Here is a 22737-nt window from a genome sequence, read left to right on the forward strand (position 1 = left end):
GGTTCCTTGTGTGGTTTGTGGTTATGTACCCCCAGTCAGTCATGCTAACAGAAATGCACCATCTAGCCCACCAAGGTGTCCCTGCGGAAGATATTCCGGCTAGACATGAACAGGTGGAAAGAGACGTGCACACACAGGTGGCGCTGAATTCCATTTCGGCGTAACGAAATTCCCGATTTACCGAAGCAGTTTCCAGATAGGACAGGAAATCCGTGTGTACCGTTTTTCTTATCACCGCTCTGGTGGGACCGTGCTGTATCGGTTCAGTATTATAAATGTCAGCGTTCCTCTTTCGGCCTCGTGCAAGCTAAGCCTGTAGCGCCAGCTCGCTTTGACAGGTTCCCGCTTTCACCAGGAACCAGTGAACGATGCCAACGAGCGTCTGACTAGCAACAGACGTGTAACCTCCCTATTACTTTATCATTAGACTCTCCGGTTGCATAGCTTCAGTTATCAGTATTTGCGAACGAAAGCTCGCGCCTACTCTGCATGTAACGTAATCTTGCTTTCACCAAGGACCACCAACCACGCCAAGCTCTCACGTTACGTCGCTGCATTTATCAGTCTCTGTGTTGTTAAAAAAAAAAAAAGACCATCTTGTAAGCTAAGCCTCTCGTCTACTTTGTCACGTGGTCTAGCTATAGCTTTCATAAGAGTCCACCAACCGCTTTAAGCAGCGTATCACTCACAACAGTGCAATAACATCCCCGTACCGCATCGTCAGGCTTTTGTGTTACATCGTTTCAGTTACCAGCCCTCTATCATTTGTTTCCACACTCACGCGAATTAAGTTTTGCACCTGTATACGCTTTGTGTAACGCCAGAAATAGCCAACCAGGTCAAACGGGGTATCACCCGCGACAGCCGTTACGACGTCCCTTATTATCAGCGCTTTCGCGTTGTTTCACTTATCACTCATGGCGCAATCTGTTGCAGTATCTTGTGAAACAAGTCTCACTCTTCCACCGACCGCTGAAACGCCGTATCATTCTCACCGCAATCGTTTAGCGTCCTCATATCTCACTGTAAGGCTTTCGTTGTTTTAAATCGCTTAACTTATCAATCTATATCATTTCTTTGCACTCTTGCGCGAAGAAAGTGTTACGCCTGAACTTTGCGTAACGCTTTGCGAAACAGTCAACTGGGTCAAGCAGGGCATCACTCGCAGCAGCCGTAACGTCATCATTCTATATCATCACGGGCTTTCGCATTGTATCGCTTCTGTTAGCGGTCTCGGTGTTCTCTCCCAGCCTCGATAGTGAACGAAGCCGCGCGCTTACTGCTACCCATTGTACAGGCAAGGGCCGGGGACCTCGCTGTCATCAGAACCGCACCGTCCCCATCGAAGCAACGTCTGATTGAAGCGACGAAATACGATCCTTCTTGGGGGCCCTGCGCGGTTGTTTACGCCTCTGTCGTAATTATTTGCAGACTGGTCGACTCCCTTTTTTTCCCCCGTTTCTCCCCCTTTCCATCTGGTTTCTTTTCTTTTGTTGCCAGCGGGATCCATTTCATGCGACACCGTTCTCGTAATTCGTCTGCACCGCGCAAGCTCTGTGACATATCGAAAAGGCTGTCGCGATGCCAAAAAAAAAAGATAATAATAATAAAAGAAACTGATAAAAGACAATAGCGTACACTGTAACAAGCCCGGGCTGGTCCGTGTTGCCCAGTGAACCGCGGACCTCATTACGTTCTGGGAGACCGTTATTATACGACCGGCGCTGTACATGCTTTGACATCTCACCGTCACAGTTGGTTCCAGACGTTTCTTTTTTTTTTTTTTCTTTTTTTTTTTTTTTCAAGCGCGCGAGCGCGCGCGGTCAGTATCGACTCCGTTGTATTGACTTCGAGCTGAGTTTACTTTTCAATAACTACCGTTACTTCGCCTGAGTGCGCGCCTCTTGTGCTTAGGGAGATTACATGCAACGCTGTTTCATTTAGGCTCCCTACTTGTGCTGGAATTAGGGACGGACGACAGCGCTCGCTATATTCAACGCGAGAGATACCTGGCTCGTATCGGCGAGTGATTGCGTTTTTCTAGATGTTTTGCAGTAACCGTTGGCGGGATGCAGGTTGTGTACCATGGCGTTACACCCTTTGCTAAAGTCAGGCATAACGTGTTTGTTCTACCGCAATAGAAAGTCGATTTATTGAACTCAATATAAAGTTCGTAGTGAGGCAACATAATTTCTATAAGGACTTCCCTGTGGGGTAGATACCCCCGACCGCACGTGTGTATTCTCTCTCTGTTGCGAAATTGTACTGATTGATTGATTGGTTATTACGTTTTATTAGCGCAAGGGCATCTAAGGCCAAAACGAAATTGTACTGGACGGTGTAGCTTGAAGCGGGTATGAGACGATGAAGTGACATTCGCGGTCGTTTTCTCTCGGTCGTCCTGAAAGAATACATTTCCCATTGATCGAAAGCGGGACAAATCATTTTGGGAGAGTCAGGGAGATTGGGCTGAGCCTGTGCTGCGTTCCAGCCTGTTGCTAGGCAGCGGGCCGAAATGGAAATAATACAGTCATGTGAGGGTTATGGGGATGATTATCTTGATAAGGAGAATAAAGTGAGGGAGTTAATTTGCTGGAGCTAAGCGCTGACCATATATATATATATATATATATATATATATATATATATATTCACAACTCTTGAGTCCTGTCCGGCGTCATGAGGACAACTGGCGCCCACGTTGGACGCCAGTTGTGGACACGCGGTTTCTCAGACTCAGCCTTGGCCCTGTAATGTACATTTTGGTGAGATTCAATTGAATGTCGTGCACGAATTTCTGGGAGATTGGCTAATCTCAATGCCATTTCATTTTTGCATTTATCTCCGGCTGTCTTCCCTTGGGATTCGTTATTGTAGCCTTTGGATGGGGAACGAGAAGGTCATCCACGACAGCCTGTGTGTGTGCGTTTGTGTGTTTTTGTGTGTTCGCTGTGTTATTCTGACTCAGAATGCCTCGTCTATACGCGCAAATGCACGCACCGGAGTGGATGTGTCTCGCTGAGAGAGGAATTCCTCTTCGCCAGAGAGTCCGAGTGAACGGATTGCACCTCGAGACCTGAAAAGAGGGAGAGAGAGAGAGAGAGAGTGAGACGGCGTTTCGTATACAGTGAGATGCGTTCTGCGAAGCCTGCAGGCTTCGCTAAGCAGCGGCGGCAGCCTCGCGGGCGCCGAATTTTTTACGACGCGCAGGTGGCGACAGATCACGCCTCTCGTGGCGCCCGGCGCCCTCCACAAGGACAGACCCCCCCTCCGTATTCGAACAGGGTCGACGCTGCGGCGCCTCAGTGCTAGCGCCCTGGGTTTGTGTTGCGTGCAATTACGCGTGTTGTTGTTGTTTGTGTGTTTGTGTTGTGCTTGTGTGCGCGTACGCGTGAGTGCGCTTCTGCGTTTGCCCGAGTTTGTGTGTGCGCGCGCGATTGTCGTTAGAATGATGAAGTTAGGAAATTTGCAGGTGCAAGTTGGAATCAGCTAGCGCAAGACAGGGATAATTGGAGATCGCAGGGAGAGGCCTTCGTCCTGCAGTGGACATAAAATATAGGCTGATGATGATGAGTGTGATTGTGTGTGTGGTGTGGTGTGTCGTGTGTGTGTGTGTGTGTGTGTGTGTGTGTGTGTGTGTGTGTGTGTGTGTGTGTGTTGAGAGAGAGAGAGAGAGAGAGAGAGATTTTGCTCGTGTATTTTTTTCCGTGACTGTCTTTTTTATGTGTTTACGTTTGTGTTGCGCGTGTAGATGTATCTACGTTGTGTTCGTGCGCGCCCAACTGGCGATGTGTGTTTGTGCAATTTTCCGTTTGCGTGCGCGTGTGACTATATGGGTTATGGCTTAGTCATCCTACTCAGCACGCAAGCCGAGATCAATCCGACCTTACGCGTATTGGCGAAAGCGGAAACTAAAGAACGCGTTCTGGTTAACCCTGGCTTGTTCGTATTTCGATTGTACACGATAATACGTTTGTTCATGCGCGCCTAACGATAGCGCGTGTTCGTTTGTTGCACCCATCTTTATAGCGCAAGGACTACCACTATTCCATTCGAACTCCGTTGGCAAAACTTTTCAGCGTCTATTTTTCTGTGTCTTCGCTCTCCCATCATCCTTACAAAACTCGTTACAGAAATTCTGACATGTTTCCAGCATTTAGGCGCAAGAACCCCAGGTGGCCAAAATTAATCGGCAGTCCCCAGCTAAGGTGTGCCTCATAATCAGATCGTGGTTTTGGCCGGTAAAAGCGCATCATATTTTTTTCATGTTTCCGATGACTATATATCGATTTCAACAGATTTCATGTTCAGGTCAATTGAACTTTCAGAATGAGTCTTGAATGGTTGTCAGTTACCACACTGCCTTTGCATTCGTTAAACGCTCGGTTTGTTATTATTCGTCTCGTATGAATTCGTTATTTCGGCAGCTTTCTCCGCCGTCATTATTTCAAATGCATGCGGCCGGAAACACTGAAATGGCCTCGTCACAAGCTCCAAACTCAGGTGCGTCTCTGCTGCAGCTGCTAAAAAAAGAAAGAATGAAATGTATAATAAGGAAAGAACGAAACTTCGACCTCATTGTGTGTTAAAACGAAAGGACGCCGAATTCAAGAATGAAAATTGTTAACGAGGGAACATGTGTAGCTTTATCGAAAGAATGAACGGAAAGGAAAAAAAAAAGCATCCATCTCGCTGTGACCTTCAACTACGAACGTTCCGCACTTCGTCTCTCCAAATTTTAGCGTGTGCAAGAACGACGGTGTATACGTCGATATAAATACAATCGGATGTCTCGATCCGTGCCCGGTAAGAGCCCAGCGGGAGCGTGGGCGTGGACAAACAATAGGCGAGCGACACACAAGCCCGGACACTCTGTTCGTTTGTTTATTTTTGGTTATCGGCTGGGCGACGGGATGCTTAGCGTCTACCGATGCCACAGCAGCCTCGCCATGTTCAGCGAATACACTCTTATACACAGCGATCAGTGTGAGTTCGACGCTGAAGACGCTGGATTTAACGGCGATGTGGCCCTCTATATACACTGGGATGATGCACGTCACGAGGAATAGAGCAAGACTGTTACGACGACAGAGACAGGTAAAGAGGACGTCTGTCTGTCTGTCTGTCTGTCTGTCTGTCGGTCTGTCGGTCTGTCCGTCCGTCCTTCCGTCCGTCCGTCTGTCGGTCCGTCCGTCCGTCCGTCCGTCCGTCCGTCCGTCCGTCCGTCCGTCCGTCCGTCCGTCGTCCTGTCTGTCTCTGTCTGTCTCTTCTGTGTCTGGCTCTGTCTTCTGTCTGTCTGTCTGTCTGTCTGTCCTGTCTTGTCTGTCTGTCTGTCTGTCTGTCTGTCTGTCTGTCTGTCTCTGTCTGTCTGTCTGTCTGTCTGTCTGTCTGTGTCTGTCTGTCTGTGTGTGTGTGCTTGCACATGTGTGTGTGTGTGTGCTTGCACGTGTGTGTGTGCGTGCCTGCGGGCGTGTGTGTGAGCGTGTGTGAAACCATAAGTCTACCGTCTGCCTACAGAGGAGTCTGTCGACAAACATTACGTCGACTTGCGGGCAGCCGACTGCATGCGCGCTGCCTAGACAACGCACATTCTGTAGAAAATATGTACGGAGTGTTTCAACTTCTAACCGGGGAGACGGTGTGTGTGAACTTTCGATAGAATGGAAAGATCTGAATGTTATAAGGAATACCTGATAAACTGTATTTACTATCTATCCTTCTCAATGGACTGAAATTGAGCTCATCATTAGGACCTCGTCCTTGCTGTACTATTTGAAAAAGGTGCACGTATGTATGTATGTATGTATGTATGTATGTATGTATGTATGTATGTATGTATGTATGTATGTATGTATGTATGTATGTATGTATGTATGTATGTATGTATGTATGTATGTATGTCTAATCTATCTGTATCGTCGGTGCGGCCGACGCGTCTAATAGCAGACATATGAACCCGCACGAACTTCCCGAGGCTCTCGCGGACACGGCGGTACAAAAATAGCGCTTTTCAAGTCTGTTCAGAATGCCGGAAAGATTTCTTTTTGCCGAGAACATTTGTTTAAAGGGCAGCTTTCTCGTACGCACTCTCGTTTATTCGTCAAATCTCCGATTACTAGATTCCCGACAAATGGCCGGGCGTTTCGTACCGTGCCGAACGAAACAGCGTCGCCAGAACACCAGGAAGTGCAAGAAGACGAAGCGAGCTGCGCTCTCTAGCATCGTCCTTGCTCGTCCTTTTAGTTTTGCGCTGTTGTATTCAGCATCGATAACCAACGTCCCCCTCCCCCTCACTCGTACGTTCTCTCGCCTCACAAAAAAAAAAAGAAAGAAATAGCCTCGCGCGCAGACTACGTCCTTGGTCCAGCCGACGGCGGCGACGCCATCTTGCGGCCGACGGGCGCGCGCGTGGACCGCGCGTGGTGGCGGATGCTTCTAAAGATAGCCAGCGTCGATGCCCAGCCAACGCAAACACGGTGGCTCGTAGACGGCAGCGGCGATAGGACTTGACGCGGACCACGAGCTAGAAGTTAGAAGAAGGGGGCTGATCGGCTTAGGGAAAGAAGAACGGGTTGCTCCCCCCCCCCCCTTCGTATCACGCGTCCTATTAATAGAGCCGGATTAGCGTCCGCGAAGCCCCACGGGAGTAGCAGCGTGCGTACAGCGTATGGCCGGCAGGCCTAGCCCGTCGCACTCCGCTTGGCCGATGCGCTCGGTATAATTTAGGCGCGAACCGTCACCGCGATGGGGGCCTTATCGCACATACCGGACGGTTTCCCGCGGCAAAGCTTATTGTGGCTGAGAGGAAAAGAAAGAGAGGCTGGTGTGACGTAGCGTCGGCGTGCTTTTTCGCTGGGCGTAAATCGACGAGAAGAATAATAAGCTGCGAGGAGAAGAGATTAGGGCTGTTTAACGTCCCAAAGCCGAACTACGAGGAACGCCGTAGACGCCTCCGGTTTATTTTTGGGCCACCCGGGCGTCCCTATACAGTTATTTACCGCGTGTGAATCTGATTAACACGGGATGTGTTGCACATTCCGCCTCTTCCGTAATGCGGCCGGCGCGGCTGGTCATCGAAGCGGCGACCCCCGTATTGCGAAGCCATCACCAATGAATCCGCGGTGGGTGAATGTCAAGTTAAACCGTGTTAGTACGTCAGGCTTACGCGATGAACAAAAATGGCATTTCTAAGCGTTACAGGAAGGTTGGTTCGTCCACCGGTTTCGTCCAACGAGAAACTCAATGCGCCGCCACACCCGCTGCACCGCACCGAACTAACGCGTGCGGAGAGACGTCAGTTCAGCGTCTACGGACCGTCCGATGGCGCGGCGTTCGTGTAGCGGTGCTCGCGCGTCCACCACGAGAGTTGGCTGCAGCGGGGAAAGGAGTTAAAGAGGAGGCCGATGCGGTCCCGCTGGACGGCTCCGACTGTTTATTGACGTTCGCTATAGCTGTATAGCCCTGCGCCGAACCCTCGTCTCCGTTCGTAACGCCCACCTTCGAACTCCCCCCTCCCCACTTCGACCCTCACCTTATGGGTTCCCACAGCTCACCCCCTTCGTCCACTCCCTTGCACCCGTTCTTTCCGTAGCGGCCACTGCGGTGACTTGATTAGTCTGCGATGTGGCTGCTGAGTTTATCCCCAGTGTGTGGGACGCACGGTTATTTTTGCGACGCCTGCCCCGCTGTGCCCCCCCCCCCCCCCCTCCTACTGGTAGAAGAAAGGGGGACGTTGTTGTTCTGACCTTTCGGACACCCCCGCCCCTGTCCGAGCTTAGACTAATACGCGTTTGTTGATTGGCGTGTATTCGACCAGTCGCTACAGAGCGGCTACACGATATATCGCTACAATGATCGTGCAAGGCGGAGTATTAAGCTCTGTACTGCGAGCGTAAACTTGCCTCCATTGGCGATAATGACTTATAAGTCCTTTTTCAGTTTCAATCAGTTTGTTATTATTATGACATCACGGGTTAATTACTGCATACAAGATGTGCAGACGAAGGTCCCAAAGCACAAGACTGCAACGGGACCCTCGGTGAAGATTATATATGAAAAGTACAGGCATTGGCAGCAGTGCGAACAGTTCAACAGGTATGTCAAGTAAGAAATAAAAGTAAGCGTAACGGAATAAAAAAAAACAAGAAAAAAAACATCAAGAACGCCTGAAAGCAAGAAACGAAAAAGTTGAGAAATAAATGCAGTATATAGAAACACAAATCTAGTACAAAATAAGCACGAACACCAAAAATTTAACAAATAATTCTAGCAATGCAGCATTGGACCTGCCTCGGCAGGTCTTTGCTAACGCTGTCAGGCTGTTCTGAAACGACCGCTCGAATATTCCGTATGTCACGACTCTCCACATGTCTCATTAAAGGGCCGAATAACGTTGCCTAATAAATAATTCGCGCATTAAGATATGCAGGCGGCCACAATCGCTTGCGGGCCACGGGGGTCTGCCGAAAAAAACTGCACTCGCGCGAACCCTATAGTCTGATTGCCTCTTAACCAAGGGTTTAAGTGCGCAGCACCCTTTGTGGGCCAGTGGTTCATTAAATTAGAAGCGGCACTCGTTAACGCGGCATAAATTCACATTTGTCGCGAAAGCCTTGTATCGTAAACTTTTTGTCACCGACTGAACCATTGAAGCGGAATGCTTGTTGGGTTCCTCTCAAGCGCCGTTGTATCCCAGAGCTGGGGCACCCGAAGTTTCCGTTTTGTCCCATTTGTCGGTCGGCGGCGTACGAACCTTATATTCTACCGCAAGGCCCTGGGTTCGAGTGCCTGCCTCGGCGGCCCGTATTCCCCAATGTGGTTGGAATGCATAAATGCTTGTTACACTGGGGCTCTGAGTCGTGTTGAATGAATCCCACGGGATCGAAATTAACCCACAGCCCCCTGCCACTGTCTATTCCGCAACTCACCGTGCGAGCACCGAGACGTTAAGCTGAACAATTTGATACGAAGTCACGTATGATAATTCACGGTATTGGACTTTTTCACGAAATACAAATTTTCCTGTGGAGGTACAAATCTAGCCGCTCGTGAGTGCGTCGTTCCAAAAACATCACACGCTGCGACTCCAAAAACACACAACGAGACGCGAAAACAGGAATACGTGCGATTCCACACAGAAAAAAAAAGAAAAAAAGAAAAGAAAGAATCGCAGTCATAGCGGTTTATCTATAGATTAAGGAACAGACTAAACAGATTCAGTAACGTTCAGACATCCCTGATTATGTGTCACAATTGACCTACGTCTCTTAATTTGAGTCCTACGCAGTCGCCTCGGTTTTTCCGGGAAAAGATCGAATTAAGGAACTCTGAGAAAGCGCGGCTTCTGACGTCATCGGGAACCTTTCTGTGTGATCGAATCAGGTGCTGCGTAACTGACGAGCGTCGGCGGGCGAACGCGGCTCTTCTATGTACGGGTAACGGTAGAGCCGCGGTAAATCTCGGAAGTGCTCCCGACTGGGTGGGCGCAGCAGGTTTCGGCGCGAGTAGTGACTAGTACAAGCCTTATGTGAGCAACGGCTAAAGACCAAAGTCGGAAAAAAAATAATAATAAACATAAAAGCGCTGGCATTTGGCGGCCCAACCCACGTGGGGTCCTAAACTACGTCGAGACCCGTCCTACGCGGCGGTAACTATATCCTTATAGACGCCCCCGCGGTCGCTTTGATCTTGGTTTGTAGTTTTCGGGCACAGATCGCAATTGAAAGACAGAAAGAAAACGAAAAAAAAAGTATGAAGGGATGCGGATTGCAAGCTGATTGGTTGGGCGGTGGGTGGCGGTTGTTTAGTACCACGGCATGTCTACACTAAGAGAATTGATGATGATGATGATGATGATGATGATGATGATTAACCTCTATCATGGCTCGTACCCGCTAATGGGGATAGGCCAGGAATCGGACAGTAGCAGGTTGCTAAAGAAAATTCTCATTTGAAAACGAGAAACGCAAAGTAAAAAAAAAAAAAAAAAAACGAACAAGATTTTGCAATAACTAGACTAGTACGCCAGCGATCGCAGTCAGACTAACTGAATGGTTCATTTTAAAGGAGGTTACAACTAGGGAGCGAATAAATATGATGTTAATTAAGAATTTCGAGAACCCAATTTCAGTGAAATTAATGCTGATCTGAATGCTGAATCAATAAAGCTACAATAATTAGCAGGGTTTCCTCTCGTGTACCTCGTGGTGTGACAAAGCAGTCGCAACGATCGTACGGCTTCTCCAAAAAGAAACAAAAAAATCACTACTAGTCTCCTCCAGAGGTAACTAGGGGGCGCTATTGTCTTGGGAGCTGTTAGCATGGAGGTGCGGCCCAGTATCGGAATGTATGTATCCATGTATTATTACCCATAATTAACGTGACAGCTGAATGACCGCAACGCCAGAGAGTTGCATCGAGTAAATTTGTTTTTTTTTTTACTTTATGACGTAAAGTTATAGCTATTTAAATCATCAGTAAGTGCTGTCTGACATAGCTTGTATTTTTCTGACACATCTTGCACTGTAAGCTACAAACTATAATACGAAGATGAAGGAACAAACCGGTGGCAGCGCGTCTTTTAGTTTGTCCGAGGAAGTCATTGTGCCAATACAAGATGCCACTTGACTTCGAAATCGTTATGTGCGCACTTTCCGTGATATTTTTTTTAACGTCGCGGAAATTAAAAGAATGACGTACATGGAAAAGTGTCCCCCCCCCCCCCCCCCCTTTCTCCACATTACCGGCGAAGTGGTCGTCAATAAGTGGGCGTGTAGTTGTTATTTGCGTGGTACTAAACACACGGATGCACTGTTGATCGAAGGGCGCCGGTAAACACAGCATCACCGCATGTATCTTGTTTGCAGAAGTACCGTTTTCTTTTTCTTTTTTTTTTTCGTTGGCTTCCAACGTCACCGAACATGCCTTCGCGGACGTCATCCATGACATTTAGGGGCACCTCAGCGGAAAGGCTAAAGCAGCGAAATGTCACTCTGAAGAAGACTTCGTTTGTATATATTTGTAAGGGTAGAGCGGACGTTTCATTCGCTGCCGTGACGTAACGAATGAAGTCACGAGTTTTCTGCTTCTGACGGCGAGCTCTTGAAGGGATGCTTATAAATTATGTATGTTCTCAGTAATTCCCGATGTTCAATTATGACTGGTATATCGATTCTTCTTGATACATTATCACAAAAGACACCGAAGTTAAACTGTCCTTTCTGTATGCTTACTGTGGAGAAAGAAAAAAAAACTGTTTTTGGGGGGGTGCCAATTCACATTAAGGGTCACCAGCAATAACTGTCGCAAACAGTTTTTTTTTATTTATGCCTCCGAAATCTATGATTCTCCAGTTTACAAAAACTAAGAGTAATGTTGTAAGAGTAATGTTTGTCCCGTGTATGGCCTAGAGTTTTTCATAACTCCGAATAAAGAACAACACTAATAATAACAAATAAAAGAAATGTAATAGCATTGTAGCGTTCACAACGTATTTAATTTTTGCAATTTCATCATTCCTATCCTCCTGCCTGACGTGTCGCTCTGCCTTCACTGGGTATATATGTATATATATATATATATATATATATATATATATATATATATATATATATTCAGGATCGCCAGTCAGCCTCTAGAGTCTGTAAAGGAATATGTTTATCTAGGTCAATTACTCACAGGGGACCCTGATCATGAGTAGCAAATTTACAGAAGAGTAAAATTGGGCTGGAGTGCATACGGCAGGCATTGCCAAATCCTGACTGGGAGCTTACCACTGTCACTGAAAAGAAAAGTGTACAATCATTGCATTCTACCGGTGCTAAAACATGGGGCAGAAACTTGGAGGTTAACAAAGAAGCTCGAGAACAAGTTAAGGACCGCACAAAGAGCGATGGAACGAAAAATCCTAGGAGTAACGTTAAGAGACAGGAAGAGAGCGGTGTGGATCAGACAACAAACGGGGGTAGACGATATTCTAGTTGACATTAAGCGGAAGAAATGGAGCTGGGCAGGCCATGTAATGCGTAGGATGGATAACCGGTGGACCATTAGGGTTACAGAATGGATACCAAGAGAAGGGAAGCGCAGTCGAGGACGGCAGAAAGTCAGGTGGGATGATGAGGTTAGGAAATTCGCAGGCGCAAGTTGGAATACGCTAGCGCAAGACAGGGGTAATTGGAGATCGCAGGGAGAGGCCTTCGTCCTGCAGTGGACATAAATATAGGCTGATGATGATGATGATGATATATTTTACTATATATATATATATATATATATATATATATATATATATATATATATATTGTACTCATATAGACCTCTTCGCGGTGCCGTTAAAGGCTGAGGGGGGTAAAAAGAAAAGGCTGATGGAGCGGCTCGCGTTGTGACAACGTCTGCACTCCCCAAAACAATGCATTCACTGTCACATTGTTATGTGTTTGATCGATGTTTTCTATTGGCGGAAAATATTTCGGCTATGCTGCTGCGCTATGGCGGCTGCTTCATTTTCTCGTTTCCATGTCGTCTAAATTCATAATGCGGCCACGAAGCGCTAGCGCGCGACTTGACTTTGCAAGAATGTCTATAGAAATACCGATTGCGTTTGTACTGACTTTTACTTGCACTCGGTGCATTTTCTGTTAAGGCGAAATTGAATGTCACGCGTGATTTTCTTTTTTCCTTTTTTTTTTTTTTTTTTGCAGCCCCGCGCCTTACACATTTCGATGCGCCCTTGTTTGTAGTGCGACTTACACTTTCGGGTGGTGCTACAAATGCTACAGCTCACAGTGTAGCCAATTTGGAACTTCGTGCACCGCCAAACGACTGAAAGAAACCTGTTAGGCCTAGTGTACAATGTAAGAGATGCCGTAACTTTTTTTTTTTCTTCTTGTAAATATGCAAGTGCTGCATGCACAAAAGTTCGGTTTCATTGGAATGCTAAACAGGGTATAAGCCTTCACAGGCAGCCTGCAAAATGTTGCATTTACATTTTATTTTCGAAGGTTCCCTGCAAAGTTTGCTGTTGTGTAATACACAAAATAATACACACTATACACACACACAAAAAAAAACTGAAAGTGAAATATGGCAACACATTTTATCCCTCATAAAATAGCATCTACTGCGTTCAAGAAATCCAGTTAACTGAGTAGTGCTTTCGGTAGCGTATTCTATGATTTTATTTTGTCCGGTGGAAGAAAGAACAATCTGATATTCGAATATTCAATGTAATGATGCGGTATTATTCACGATATTTTATGATACTAAAGATTATCATGTTTCATAAGCCCAAATGTACGTTTAACCGTGCTAGTTACGAAGCGTATTCCTTTGGCTATCGCATACGGAGTATTCATAGAGAGACATTGATGTCCATTTCTGTAATCACTTACAGCCTTCTTGCTTTCAGAAAATATGCAAACATCTGTCGAGAAAGGTGAAGTCGTTCTGTATATAGAACATATTCCTTTGACGACTATATACAAAGTGTTTGCAAGAGACACTGCTTAACAGTCTCGCTGGTTAATTGCTCTAAAAAAATATACAAACGTCAGTCCAGAAAGGCGAAGTTGATTTCCGTGTAATCAGCGAACATATTTGTAGGCTTTAAGTAGGAAATATATGCACTTTCTGAAGACTAAGTATCCCTCTTCCTGCGGTGAAGGTTAAAATGAATCCCCGTAATTCTGTATGATTTTTTCAGTATACATGAATCAGAATGGACAGAATTACACATCTTCTGCTTATCCTTTTCCCTCCTTTTCACTCACTGTGCTTTCGTTTCGAGACGCAACCTAATTTATTTGAATATTTCAATGACAAGGAATATAGCTTATTGTAACCAAAACCTGCTACTAAACAAAAATTATAAACGTTTTCGTAATTCACTTTATTAAGAAGAGTAATGCAAACCAATGATATCCTTAAGAGGTGCACTGCCAGACGCGGTGAGAAGTTCGACGTGGCGTTCTGTGTAATTGCTGTTAATTACTGATCTTTGTTGTATCTCAACGCCGCGAACTCCATAATAGCCAGTACACCTAAACCAATATTTTGTTCTCTTTTCATTCCGTGATATCGCGCATCATCTCTAAGAGTTAATGTCAAATCGAAAAAAAAAACAATTTTTTTAGCTTTGATCAATGATCTCGCATTAACGTCTAATATTCGTCTTATACGGGCTCGGAATTTGCTCTGCTGGCGTTTGCGCCATGCTTCCCAAATAATATATTAATTTCGAGATCTTATGAACACGCAGTCATATTTCCCAACTCAAGGGGCTATCTGTATGAATTAACTTTCCGGAACGCAAGGAGCACACAACTGTTTGGTTAGTCACTCGAGCAGACTTTAATGCGTCTTATACGGGCTCGGACTTTGCTCTGCTGGCGTTTGCGCCATTCTTCCCAAATAATATATTAAGTTCGAGATCTTATGAACACGCAGTCATATTTCCCAACTCAAGGGGCTATCTATCTGTATGAATTAACTTTTCGGAAAGCAAGGAGCACACAACTGTTTCGTTAGTCACTCGAGCATACTTTAATGTCACCGGTATCAAACGACGTTGGCATATGACGTCATTCGTTGGCAGCGGCGCGTTGCCACCTGTAACGTAAGTATTCGACAATTGCGACATTCGCAATCGAGCGAGTTCCAGGAACACATTCGTACAGCAGCATGAACACCGAATGTGTAGTGGGCACCTAGCAGCAGAGGAAATCAAGAAGAATATAAATATAACCGCACAACTAATTGCTTATGCTTTCTTAACTTTTAAGCGTTCTTTGAACACAAAGTATAGGTATGCGTTTTGTATTTTCAAAGAAATCGTCTGGTAGCCTCCGTCCAGCTGTACTAGGTCGACCATGTTGATTTTTATATTTATTTAGTATACCCTCAGGGCCAGTATGAAAAGAAACATGAAAACGAATGTAGGTGCGTGCACTTAGTATGCAGTAAGATGACGTCGTTGTACAACGTTAGCTAATAAATTTCTGGGATGTTCTTGGAATGCAAAGAACGACTCCGAACGCGATGTCCAAACAATGTTCACAGGGTTTCTCCACTGCCCGCTCGTCGAAAGTGGAATTGTTGACATCGTTTATTGAATTCTTATCTCGCTCGAGCCTTGTGTAGAATGAATATGCGCAGCTAATGATTATTAATTTTATTGACGCAAATTTATTCGAAATTACAATGCCCCCCCCCCCTCTCTCTCTTCTGTGAGCTGTACTTCTTACATGCCCTTTCCCTTTAGGGTCGTTCATGCCGATCCAGGCAGTACGAAAACGAAGAGAGAGTCCATGCCTTGAGTTCACGTCGTTACTAAGTGAATGAAAAGAGCAGAGTGGCTTGAATTCTTTTCCGCCAGATATTTCACAGGATTCCGGATTGTCCGCGAAAGTGCTACAGTAAATCAGTGCACGCCTGCCCTTACAAAAATCGCTATAAACACTATCTCTCTGTTGCCTGTTTGTTTTAAGTAGACTTTCTGTTGACGTGTAACTCAACATCACGTATTCTTTTATTCATTTCGCGAACTCGTTAAAATAATTTTTTCGATGAGTGACATTTTGAGAGGCACTTTCCCGTTGGACAGTATTTTTTTTCCTATTTCTAGCCATATAGATTTCATTAGGCATGTAAATCCAACCTGTTTCTTAAATTGGTGATTTTTTAAAATACGCCCTTAAAAAGGTAGTTTAAGACATTTCATTGACTTTCTGTTAACTTTGCGCTGCCTTGAACCTGTTTTCTGTTGAGACAAAACTGAACAACATGCGTGATTTTGATCAGGGACGTTCTACAGGAAAGGGTTAAGCTGGCAGCCAATCAACAGTCCACGTTCTCTCTCACTGCTGTCTGAGCGCACTTCGCATCGCAGCGTACCACGCGGCCATGTGGGTACGATCCCCGGCGTGGTGTCAACGAGGCGACCCAAGAAGACAGATGACTTCATTCGAGGCAGCGTCTGTGCTAGAGCCGCCGATTATTTTTGCGCCTTGCAATTCGGGCTTCTAGTTAACATCGGAGCGTTTCCAGGGCAACCGTTTCGTCTATACTCGCTTCATTGCCAGAGACAAGAATAATCGGCACGAGAAACGTCTGCCATTCTTTCCGAAGTGAACCAAGGAAAATCCTTACAAATGCACCAACGGAAATTCGGTAGTTTCTCTGAAGAAAGTTTATTGAATGCCTTCAGAACATCATCGAGGATTTTTGTGACGGTCAAGAGAGAGGACTGATTTGATGATGGGGTAGAGACCTTTAACTGGCGCTTTTACTTATTGGTGTCCTCTGTGCTACCGTGCTTGTTTGTTTTATGAACATCAAGCTGTATTTGAACGCATTCGTAAGACTTTGAAAACAAGAACGGAGGCCTGCGACCGTGCTAATCTGGTGCTTAAACCTTGTGGTAATCATGCGTATTCAAATATTATATTGCATATCAGCAGAAAGTGAACGAAAAGCAATGAATAGTAAGCGTAAATGCAACAAACATTTTGTAACTTTTATTGATAGGTTAGGAATTGAACTGCAAAAGAACTGAAAATGGATTAGTTGGTGATTTTTCGTGGTAAAAAATATCAGAGCGCGCAGATATGTGTATTAGTACCGTTAAACTGATCTGCTAAACTCACTGACAAGGAATTCGCTTTTTTTAATACCATGAGACATTTTGATATATGTTGCTGTTTCTTTGAATTAGTTCTGGACATTGATCATTGCAGTTATCCGGGCTATATACGTACAAGCTGTTCCTTGAATAGGAAGGGAACTTGGGAGAGTAGAAGTGTTCCGTGCGTTTGGCGATGGGTGCATGCCAGAAAATATTTTGAGCCAGAAACTCGGTAACAAATAAACGTATAGACATGCCACGAGTACGAATTCCCGGTAGATTACCATTAGGTACCCCTACTGCGGGTTAACTATATGGTAAAGGAAAAAAAGACGCTGTTTTTCGTGCCCCACAAATAGTTTGCTCCCGCTATAAGAATTCATCCTACTTAAATACAACGCATATATCAGATAAAATTTTAAACTATAGAGACACAGCTCTTGAGACTTGGTCATTGATCTGTCGGCAGCATTTTCTACTGCCTACAGTATTTTTATCGTGCTGATTAAATGGTTAATGACCCAAAGCAACGCAGGGTCATTACTACAGACGCCGTACAGACGCTGTATAGGCGCCTACTACAGACGCCGTAGTAAGGCGTCCTAATTCACTTATGACCACCTGTGCTTTCTTAACATATTTGACTGATGCTCCGTATTTGTGTATCTCTCACGTTTTGCTTTGGCGTCTCGCCCCTGTCTAGCGATGTAGTATTTAGCTCGCTACAAACGTACACAGTGTCCTGGAAAATGCGAAGAGGAATTAGAGTGAGAATGAAAGAGTTCGAATAGAGAAGGTGAACTTGATATAGGTAAGCGCAACTGACATCATCTGGATTTTCTCGACGAATCACGTATCCGTTTTCCACTTCCTCCCGGATTCGCAGTTCCAGGTGATACCACCCGAGCAATTCGAGTTGCTCTCCTTCTTTTCCGTTCGTTCCTTCACCAAACATAGCTCGCCCTTCTCTGATCGAGATTTTCGCTTGCCCTGCGTGCCATATAGTTGACTTTGTAGTTGCTGTTTTCAGATGCGTCGAGCGGGGTTGCAGTATTTTTATCATTTTTTTTCTTACTGGGACCAGTCCGCACGTTCCCTCCGTCTGCTTATCGTCTGCCTATCGTCTGCTATACACACACGCGCAAGCCAGCTTTTTTTTTCTTTTTTTTTTTCTCGTCTGCGGTTGGCGGATCTGGCTTTGGTTCGATGGCAGAACTAGAGGGGTTTCCTTTGAATTTCGGCTCTTTCATATTACGGCCGGCTTGCATCCATTAAGTTTGACTTGCCGGGTCGATTTATTTTCTCTTGTTTTTTTGTGTGTTTTTTTTTCATTGCCTCAGAAAAGCTCGCACAACGTGTTGCGTATATAAACGTCTCATGCACCGTGATTTCATGGTGAAAATTAGCCCAGGAGCCATCCCCTACGGTCTGTGTTATAGTTCACTGTGAAGTACCGGAACAGTAAACACCACTCGCTCACGTGATAAAATGTCTCTCGATAGTTTTTTTTTTCTTTTTTTTTTTCAAATTGAGGGAACTTATGGCTCTCCGCTTTTGACGGCATGGGTGTCGATACTTATAGCTGGGAAGATGTGCTTTCCGCGAAAACACAAGTTAACTATCTTCTAGTGATGATTCGCTTGCCAAAAAACGCAGTGATCCGGCTCACTGAGCTAGCAACGCTTCTTCGCTGTTCCGGGAAACGCACAGTCTTTCGAGAAATGCTCAGGCGAAGGTCCGTCCCAACATTGCATGCATCGGATTTGCGTCTCATCTTTGCGCCAAAGAGTGGCGTCCATTCTGCTGACTTTAAGCGACGACTGCCGTTTCACTGAGATCTTCTTGTAGTCCGTCAGCTAAAGTTCACAGCATCGCTCCCTCTACGTTCTCGAGGACGGTGACCTTTTTTTGCCGCACTTGCGGTCTGGCCTTCTCGTTTGGCGTTTTCGTCTGCCAGTTGACGTTATACTGGAGTGCACTGTGGCACCTTCTTCACGTGTCGTGTCTTCAGCAGCCCGCGAAAACAACTCTAGAGTCGCTTTTTTTTTTTTTTTTCACGTAGCTTTTCACCGCTAGGACCGCTGTAGCTTAGAAACCCTTGTCGTCTGCTACGGCAGTCGTTTTTCGTCTGCAACGGTAGCAGCTTCGCTGTTGCTGATGTCGCTGTTGCTTGCTAAGTGGTCGGGCTACTGATTTTTGTTTATTTTGTTCGTCTTCTTTTTTTTTGCTTTGCTTGTTTTGTTTGCCTATCTCTCGTCTTTTCTTGCCGGTTGTTTGTATGAAAGTTTTTTGACATTTCGTGTAAGCTTTCGTGCTTATTTTTTTAGTCTGCCTTTTTTTACCCTACTGATGCCTTCTGCTTCATGCCTTGTGCAGACCGCTGTGTCAGTTAGCACGTGGTTGTCTGCTGAATACGGGAAGAAGGGACCCACACACACTCGCACAACCCCATGCGAGTGCCAAGACAGTCAGTTTGCGCTTACGATAAAATGTTCTAGGAAAGAGCCGTTTATGCAAAGAAGACACAGATAAGAAGAAAGGGGGAAAGAAAAGTAGACGTCGGAACCTGTGACAAAAATGAAACGGCCAAAACGTCTCCGAGCTACTTGCATGCCGTGTCGTGCAGAAGTGGCCGAGCTTTTGCGGTCGGAGAGGTCAGTAGCCTTTTGGGCGAACTTTCTCGCATATATCAGCCCTTTCGACGCGGCCACGAAAGGGAGAAATAAAGGGCGAGCCCAAGTCAAAGAAAAATATAGAACAGATTCCTCAGCTAGACGCGGCGAGTCGGACGGCTGTACTAGTGTTTGCACTTTGGCGATACGCGAGGACCTGTGGAGGGCCTCTCGAGAGTCTGAGTTTTCTTCTTGAGTGGGCTTGTCTCGGCGCTGCCGTCTTCAGCGATTGCTTTGAAACCATAGTTGTCGGCATAACGCCAGCGGTGCCGATTGCCTGATTTCGGTCGCCGAGCGAGTGATCTTTGTGCACCCAACTTTACTTGCGCGCATGTCAACAACTTTGCGAGGACTAGACATGAGAGACAGGGTCGTAAACGTGTCTCTACAATACATCTTTACATTTATACATCTTGATAGCCTGAGACACTACACCATCGTGACAGACGGAACACGGCTCGCCGGACAGTGTATGAGATGTCTTGGCGCTCGAGGAAAGATATTCATCCGAAGCTCCCGTATTTTCCGAGCGTTCCCATGTATATAGGTGCCTGCGTTTTTCCATTAACAACTTATTTTTAACTATATTGGACTTTCCGCGCTGCTTGTTCTTGCTCGAATTTTGCACGAAGGTCGCACTTAATGGTTCGAATCGTTCAATGTAACGCTTAGTACTGTTACTTGCCTGGGTTACAAAAGAAATGCCAAGTTGCCTTATCTACGCCCCTCTTGGTGTCCACACTACACGCCAGCCCCTCCCCCCGTCAGCGGCGTAGAAACGAATCTCGAAGGTCGTGCTTTTCCGTGCTGCAGACGTCGGAAGTGACACAGAAGGCGTCATATGACGGCCGCCATGTTCTGGACATCACTAAAGGCGAGGGGCGAGAACGATGGAAACATCGCGTTTATTTTTTGACATATAATTTAGGGAGCCCACATGCAACGCACCGTTGCATATAGGCTCCGTAATACAAGTCAACGGCGCAAATTGTTGAATTTGAATGATCTGAACCATAAAATGCGATTTTGCCGTGGAAATAGATCAAGAACTTACCAGCGTAAAAGCTCTTATTTCTTAATTTCTTTAATTTGTATAACAGCACCGCAGCGTCACTACATAATAATCAAGACACTGCGTTTATGACGCATTTCCGTCTCCCACAATCGCCTTTGGAACATGCAGCCAGCGAAAGAGTAGCCTCCGAGATTCGTTTCTGTTACCCAAAGATCCGTCGCTGGAGCGTGGATTTGAACGCCCCCTATTTTGTCAGTTACAACTGGCTCGATCGCACGACGGCTACGCGCCTCTGACTTGGCTAGTAACGCCAACATGGCCGAATCTGACGGGATTCAAAATGGCACCCAAGTTCTACGCTTCGAGCCGCAGATGGCGTCCTGCTGGTGTAGCGACAGTAGCCAGAGGCGGTGGCACCCCCGTGAGGTGCTGACTGAAGTCGTCCGCGTCTAAAACTGTGCCGAAAACTGCAGCAGCCTGGCGCCTTGCAGGACCGCCGCTCCTTTATCGAACCAACGATGCGATTTCTTTCTGGTACCCACTGATAGGAAGCAGAGACTGTCACGAGCAAGTCCGTGAGAAAAAAAAAATGCAGGGTGTTCGCTTTACTTTATCTTCGGCTAGTTTACCCCTTTCCTTTAAGGCTCGCGTTCTCATTTATCTTCTTTTTTACGATAGCATTAAAGGAACATCAGAGGAAGAATATTACGCCGAGTTATACCACTGACGCACGGGCAAACTAATGTCCATCGAAATTAAGCCTTTTACCTTAAGGGATTCCTTTTCAGAAGGGGTTTCGCAGCTGGCATACGGTACTACGCATGGCGCTGCCTCTTTAAACTGAAACTGACAAAAGGTTGAAGTAATAGTGCATTTCATCAAAATGCGGCACTGCTAACTGTGAAATAGTTTCTTGCAAGCACTACTATTACCAGTAAAGCACCATTGTGTGTCGTCAAGTTTTGTGTTGTTGAAGGGCCGCGCATGAGATTACCTTTTTAGTTCCATAAAGGAGTTCCGATATATCTCCTTCCGCGACGAACGTTCATCAAAAAGGAGAGGCTGCTTTCTCGGGTGTCACGCCGCGTGAACGCCTTTCCGGCAGATGTCACCTATAGTACAAAAGCCATGAGTGCCGTGTCCGTGGCATTAGACCAATCGATTATTTTTGTCTATAAGTCTGTCATCATTTTCTGTGTGCCAATGTACGACTTTATTGCGAAGAAAAGTTGATACAGGAGGTCCCACTGCTGCTTCTCAATTTGAATCGCCCGTGCCAAAAGGAACAATCTAACGTAATCTCTAAGGAGCCTCCATGTCTGCCACTCTCTGTGAATCAGCCACGGCTGCACATGAGAGGTACCGTACTCCACAACAGGGGGTGCCACTCCGTTTTTCAATTTTCCTCATTTTTATCTACGAATGACGAATTTGTTATTACAGAAGCCTAATCTTTCAATCTAGCTCCATGTAATATTTCCACTTAGTGTCCATTAAAACGCAGACGTTTACAGCCGTCTATTGTTGGTGTCGACGCAAAATGATCTGGACAGGTCCTAGAACTATATATTTAACTGAAGTGTGCTGCTGGCGGAGTTCTTGTTGACGTTATGATTTCCTGTTGTATTTCTACAGCGATCAACAAAGTTGCTTTTGAAAAGCAACATTAAAATCTTGTCGTTGACGTTTGTGCAATTTCCTGTTCAGTTTCTATTGCATTCGGTAAAATTATATGTTGAGAAGTTTTATTAACATCACTGATATGCTTATCATTTCCCGTTGAGTTTGCAGTGTTCAGTAAAATTACTTTTGAAAAACTGTATTAAACTTAATTCTTGTTGACATTCATACAACTTACTGCTGAGTTCAATAGCCTTTCGAAAATCTATGTTGATAGCCTTCTTAATGTTCATATTATTTACTGTCGAGCTTCCGGTGCCTTCAGTTAAATTTACTTTTGAACACCTATCGAATTTCACCCCGTACTTGGGTCAGCCGATCCTGCTAATGCTATCGCGTTTCATTCGAGGATCTTATAGAGGAAGCGGGAGAAGCTGCTGATGCTCGCAAATAATTTTTGTCGCTTTTTTTATCACAAAGTTTATTTACAGATGGCGCATGCAAATTGCTGGTATCTACTGTACGTGTGCTGTTTAGTTACATATTTTCCCTTGCGCTTCAAGCGCGCTTGCCAGGGCTGTGATTTCGTTTCGTATCCACGTGTTTGTCGGTTGAATACTGTTTTGTTTTTGCAGTGCTTCTTACTTGTATGTAAAATCGCTGTTCAAGACACTGTAGTTGCATTTCTTTATTTCTATTATGTACAATTGCGAGGATAACTGTGGAGGCCCCTGGTCTCGCGGCAAATAATATTTTTTTTTGTTCACAAATTGTGCATGGCGGCTGAAGTTAGTACAGGCTACATGCGC

At 45.6% G+C, this 22737-nt stretch overlaps 1 protein-coding gene and 1 long non-coding RNA gene across 4 annotated transcripts in view; one reads left to right on the forward strand and one right to left on the reverse strand.

The window, feature by feature from the left end:
* LOC119464137 (cyclic AMP response element-binding protein A) overlaps positions 1-22737 on the forward strand; it is a 260539-nt gene that overhangs the window by 15275 nt on the left and 222527 nt on the right. The gene's annotated exons all lie outside the window — the stretch shown is intronic.
* Positions 14524-21716, reverse strand: LOC125939970 (uncharacterized). Its single transcript, XR_007463210.1, has 2 exons — positions 21303-21716; positions 14524-14705 (listed from the first exon to the last, which is right to left on the reverse strand). It is a non-coding gene; the product is annotated as an uncharacterized LOC125939970 (long non-coding RNA).

The sequence above is a fragment of the Dermacentor silvarum genome, chromosome 9, assembly GCF_013339745.2.
Source record: "Dermacentor silvarum isolate Dsil-2018 chromosome 9, BIME_Dsil_1.4, whole genome shotgun sequence".
In the NCBI taxonomy this organism is placed as follows: Eukaryota; Metazoa; Arthropoda; class Arachnida; order Ixodida; family Ixodidae; genus Dermacentor; species Dermacentor silvarum.